This window comes from Ambystoma mexicanum, chromosome 1q, assembly GCF_040938575.1.
Source record: "Ambystoma mexicanum isolate Mex_15411 chromosome 1q, UKY_AmexF1_1, whole genome shotgun sequence".
Classification (NCBI taxonomy): domain Eukaryota; kingdom Metazoa; phylum Chordata; class Amphibia; order Caudata; family Ambystomatidae; genus Ambystoma; species Ambystoma mexicanum.
Genome location: NC_090922.1, coordinates 1387368412 through 1387374975, shown reverse-complemented (window position 1 = coordinate 1387374975; position 6564 = coordinate 1387368412).

Genomic DNA, 6564 nt, shown 5'->3' with positions numbered 1-6564 from the left:
AATCCATGTTTTTTTTGTTTACCTCAAGCACGAACCTACAACACTTATGTTGGTTTCTGGAAAGAAAATCCTCCTCTGAGTGAACTGCAACAGTAGTTGCAGTGGTGCAAGTGGAAAAAAGTAACTAGTGGCACTCTTAATGCATTTTAAAAAGGAGGGCGTGGAATGGCGGGATAGGTGGGGGAGGGGTGTTGGAGGAGGGGCTGTGCGGGGCAGGTCAGGGCTTGACCTTTGGTTTGCAATGTTCAATGTCCCTTTTTGCATTGTAGACAGACTAGGCATTGGCTGGAATAATAAACTAATGGAAACAGATTCGTCCTTGACAGAAATATCAAAACAATGTATTTATAGCATTTTTGTAATGCCCAAACCCTGAGGTATCATATCGTTTGACATGGAGAGATATAAGGGACACAACGCATGGTTCATAAGCATACATTAGTGAGGGGTCAGGAGCCAAGAGATGCGGTCCGGTTGTAGGGTATACATCCAAATGTGGGGACAGAAAACAGTGCAGCCTGACTTGAGCGGTTAGTCATATTTGTCGATTAGCCATGTTTTTAGCACTCTCTTGAAAGTTGCATAGGAAGGATCATTCCTGATGGTCGGTGGTAAAGAATTCCAAAGGGTGGGCACAGTGACACTGAAGCTTGTGCCCAGGGCCGGCGCTAGGCGTATGCAGCATGCGCAGCTGCACTTGGCTCTGCGCCTTCTTGGGCCCTGCGCAGAGGGTGCAGTTGACTCCCTCTTCTTGCAAGTTGCAGGGTGGGCCATGTGCTCAGAGTACCTTAACTTGCTGCAGTGCACTCTGAGCTCACGGGCGGCACACATTGCAGCCTGCATGATGACACAGAAGCTTGCCAGAATATTTTTTCTACAGCGGCTGCTCTCCCTCCAGGTTTGGCTCCCCTTTGTTTCTTCTGGTCAGACAACTTGTCACCTGCAATCCTCCTGCTGCGACTCTGGAGAGACAAACACCCTGCCAGCGGCCCAATAGACGCTGCAGGCCTCATAAGCACTGCTGATCATTTTCTTACTGTACAACAGAAATTGGACAAACTAGAGAGGATAAAGGACATTTCCAAATGCTGGGAAGCAATGACCCTCCAAACGTATTTGGAGGTGCAGCGGATTCCCAGAGTATTAAGGATCTTAACCATTCCCACTTTTGAGGACATGGACCCTATGCTCATAGAAGAATGGACTGATCATACAAATACCTACTCCTTTAGAGTGATTGACAGTTTGATCAAGTACGACAAACTAGATTGAGACAAACTCCTTAAAGATATAGAGGACACGGAAGAACAGTTGTTCAGCTCAGAAGACACGGATAAGTGTTAGAAACATATGTCCAGATTGGAGGAAAATTTAGAACGCTTTGAAGATGAAATCAGACTGAGAAAACAACAAAAATTCAAGGGCGACAGATTGCATTACGAGCAGGGCAGCATTTATACTTTGCCAAGAAGTTTGATGGTCCGATTAAAGATAGACTGGCTGACACTAACGCAGATAAAATACGAGCAGAAATCACCATAGAGGATCTGAGCAGTTCGGAAGTTGAGGTATCAGATTCTGATGCCACTACTTCAAAAAAGGCTCAATTGTTTAGACAAATTTAAGCTACTCCACATGGACAGCAAGATGGACAAAAGAGGACGCAGCAAGTTGCCGGGCAAGGAAGAGTAATAGCAGGAAAAGCGGGAAAGTCCAGGTCAGGTGAGGACGTCGATCAAGATGGAGACAATCAGAGCGGCAGATTGACCCGATCTGGTAAAAATCACAGGGGGAAACCGAGAGGGAGGAAGACTTACAAATGAAAATGTTCAACATATCCTCTCGAGCACTGACACCCATAGAAGAATCAGTACTCAGTTTAGGCCCTATGTATGCCTATGACTTCACCGCGACAAGAATAGATTTATTTAAATTTACAAGGAGGCTGAAACTCACCAAGTTTTATGCTAGTAAGGTAGATGGAGGTCGACACAAAATACAACAAGAGGAAAGGACTGTGTCTCCTCTTTCTTTTCATGACCTTGCTAACCTCACTTGCCTCACAACACTGATAAATGATCTTGAAGTTTTTTCAGACCATAATGAGCCTTTTGACAATTCCATCCTTTTTGATCTGTTAAGCATTCACAATAACATGAGCTCTCCTAGCCAGTTCAATCCAAAGTCCATTTTCTGTCTGAATATCATTTGCAGTCCCATTGAAATATTTGAAGAATTGGTTATGAAAGATCTAAAAAAACTTGACTCAAATTTTGCCTAAATTATGAATCTAACCTTCTCCCAAAACCTGGCACTGGAAATTCTCAGAGCAGATGACAACATAGTTATTAGTCCTTCAGATGAAGGGGGAGGTGTGGTAATTATGGACAAGAAGATGTAGCGAAATGAGGCATCTAGGCAACTGTTACGAGACCAACTGTTACGAGACAGTTACCAAGTAGATTTTGAAGGACAATGACAATTTATTCTTCACACGGCTTCAATCTTGGTTGGAGACGGATTAATCAATGAAGATGAATATTTCTTTTTGAAAAATAGTCACCCCACAACCCCATTGTTTTATTTCAATCCTAAAATTCATAAGAGTCTGTCATTCTCCAGGTTGACCTATTGTTTCTTCTATTGGTAGTCTTCTCGAAAATACCTCACATTGTTGGATTATTTTTTCTAACTGTTAGGGAGAATTCCCATAAATATGTTAATTACATTCACCTTAGCGACCCCCAGCAACTTTGCTGAATTTTGAGGACTAAATGGTTGGTGGCAGTGGTTTTACAATGAACTACCATGATTGTTCCCGACCGTGAACACCGGTAGCTAAAAATCACGGGAGCCATGTTTTTCAAGATGGAGCCTGAGCCCCTTTTGTTTAAACTGTGCCCGGTCTTCTTTTTTCGCCGTTTCTTTTTGGAAAGGTCCCTCTAGAGTTTGTCTCTGCACGCCAAACCAGGTTTGGTCCATTTGTTCCTATGCCTTTGTCGGGCTTCAGGACTGAAGACCGCCTCTGGCGCCTGAGTGTCTGGGGTGGGCAGGAAGTGAGGGAGGTGCCCGAAACTCCCTGTGCTTAGTCTCCTAGGAGACCCAAATGCACACTGGCGTGATTGGCTGGCTTACTATCCTGCAAGGACAGCCACCCTGCTGGGTGAGTGACAGCTAGGCTGGAATGAATGGGAGAAAACTGTTTAAAAGGCGAGTCTCTTGGCTTGGAAGGCAGAGTCGACCAATGGAACGAAAGAACCGAAGACGAGCTGGAAGAGGACAGATGCTGCAACTCCTGGACCATTGGTTTGCCCGGTGAAGCCCTGCTTAAGGTCCGAATCACCAAGTTCATCTCAACAGAGAAGCCCTTTCCTTTGAGTTGGTAGGACCAATTAACTCGTAAGCCACCTGGATACCATTCTTGGAGCTGGTTAGGATTAACCAGGGGGAAGGACACCAGCTTGTGTGCTTGAAGAACATCTACCGGAATCAAAGATTTGCCAGCTTGCCAGCTTTGTGACCAGTCCCTGTGCAGTGCAGGAGTCCCCCGACGTCCTCCCTCTTGTCCACACGACTGACGCTCAGGAACAGCCCGATCTGTAGGAACTGCCAGGAACAGAAGTCTTCAGCTGCATCTTTTCCTTAAATATAAGGTACTGTGAAAACCCGACTGAGAGAACTTACCTCTCACTGCGAAAGTGCGTACAACTTTGGCAACTTTCAGGCCTGATCAGCTTGTGACCCAGCATATGAACCTTTCTTCCGCAAACTATTTCTGAGAACTTTGGCAAAGACTTTACCATTTTATAACCAGAACCGTTTTTACCTATACAAGACTCTAGTCCATTGACTTTGGCCTACCTATTGCATTCAACTAACTCTTCTGGTGAACTCAAATTATTTGCACTCTTTCAGGATTACTGTAATATTCGTTTTATTAAGTTATGCCTTTTTGTTCCTACTTTAATGCTATTTTGCTCCTATTTCGAAGCAGCTCGACTGCTTAGTAATAAGTACTGTAGTAGATTTTTGTGTGATATTGGTTCCTCATTAAGTAAATGCTTTATAAATTATTGTGTAATACATTAAGAAGTGTTTTTACCAAGAAACATTAAGTGTAAGTGTCTATCTGAATACTTGTAATCATAGACCTCTGTGTAACACGCTTACAGCTCACATTCCCTCTTGAGATAAGCCTGGCTGCTCAGCTCACTACCAAAAACTGTGTGGTACAGACTTATACCAAAGGTTGGTTTTGCTTACACCTGTAGTCATAGGTGTGTGTAGTGGTGCCAGAGGGTACTACATGCAAACTGTGCCTAACACCAACCATTTGTTTTAAGCAGAGGCATTGCTAGGTGGGGGCTAAGGCGTAAAGGGGGCTATAGCCTCGGATCTTTTGGCTGTAGCCCCAGATAGAAGCTCAGAGGCTAAAAGCAAAATGCTAGCTAGCCCCGAGACCAAACAGTCCCAACATAAGCATAGCTTCATATCTTTTCCAGACCTAGCAACACCCCTGGTTTTAAATTTGAGTTTTTATATTAGAGACACTTCAGATTTGCTCACTAAATTAATAAATGTGAATTGGGTAGCACATCTTTTGTTGGTGTCCCTTGATGTTGTGTCTTTATACACTTCCATCAAGCATAAATATGGGTTGGATGCATGTCAGTACTTTTTGGAGAGTAGATCTATAAGTTATCGGAAGCACAATCACATGCTTTAGAAGATATTAGAATTTTGCTTAGATTACAATTATTTTGTGTATGTGGACAAGGTTTATAAACAAACACAGGGAACAGCGATGGGCTCATGCACGTCACCCCCTTATGCCATCCTATATGTGGGATGGTGGGAAAACAAAATGACATGATCTATTCATCATATGAGATGGTTCAGAGGACTGTTTATCAGAATATATTAATATTCTTAATAATAATGTTATACATTTACAACTGACCATAACCACAAGTAAAAATTAATTGGTATTTTTGGATATTAAACTTAAGGTCGATAACAATTAATTGAAGACCTACTTATATAGGGAAGATACCAGTTGTAGTTCTGCACTCCCTGCCAAAAGCCATCATCCAACTGCTCTTAAAAAATCTACACTATATGGAGAGTTCCGCAGAGCAAAAAGTAGAAACCAAACCTATTGGCCACAGATTTGTGAATAGAGGCTATGGATACATTACTTGTTATGACTGCTTATCAGTCATTAGGATATAAAAGGATAAACTGTCAAGTCTCTTCACAGTTGCTTTATTGGTATCTTCAGTTACAATGAGATGTCATCAAGTCCAACAGGAGATTAGGAGGAAATCATGAGAGACACCCACTGGCTCCCACCACCCAGGCTCACATAGCTCAACTACCTGGGTTGAAACCCATTCATACACAAACACTCCAAGCTTACCTCATACATTCCACAAATGACATCACATCATCCATACAGCATCCAGAGGATGAATGCAGAGAAAGGAAGGCTAATCCCAAACCTCCTTCCCTTACTGTCACAATCACACATGACATACAACAAGCATCACACCTCACCATCACAAGCACCTCAACACCTCCTTCCCTTACTGTCGTGAACACACCAGAGAACAATCCCAACAATTCCTTCCCTTACTGTCACAAGCACACATGACATGCAACAAACCTAGCACAACTCCAACGCCAAGTCACTCTTAAGTAGCCAAGAAGGTGAACAGCTGGACGAGCAGGCTTACCTAACAATCCAATAACGGCACCCCACCAACATGACAACAAACTTCTATCCTCCAAAAAGACACTCATCACTTTCCACCCGCTGCCACCAACGGGTCACCAGCCTGTCACACTAGAGCACAGACCTGCCCTCTGGGCTACTAACCAACAAAGCATACACAACCTGGGAAAACTGGACACCTCCCATCCGCCAATGCCACTGGCAGACCTCAAGGCTGCCACACCTGAGCGCAAATCAGCCACCCATATGGGTTGGCACAGGGCCCGCTACACACCTGTGAGGAGCATCTCTAACTTACTATTCCAGAACATACTGTCAAGACAACTAATGAGACAGGTGCATACAATCAAACATAAAAACACACTCACCTGACCCATTCCCAAACACTCAACATTCATCTCAAGCACTCACAACAGTGGCAACCAGTGGCCGCACCAGTCACACATACCACCAAACTTCCTCAAAGTGTTGGCCAGACATCTGAGCCCTCATAACCTCTTGAAACTAAACCAGGTGAACCCCACCACCGGGATGTTCTGTTGCCATACTCCCAGAACCATCCAAGAACCTAATCCAGGATGATCCCAGAAGCAACATTTCAAGTAAATAAAGAGTGATAAACAAATCACCATCATGACTCTGCAGAGCCGCACAAATTACCATCATGACTGCGCAGAGCCGCACACATCACTATCAAAACTCTACAGAGTCGCACAAAACAGCACATACTAACAGAGCAGACACAACTAGACACAGCTAGTCATGCCACACACACCTCACACTAGGTTGAGGTTGTATGCCCACTATACAACCTCACAAACTCTACAACA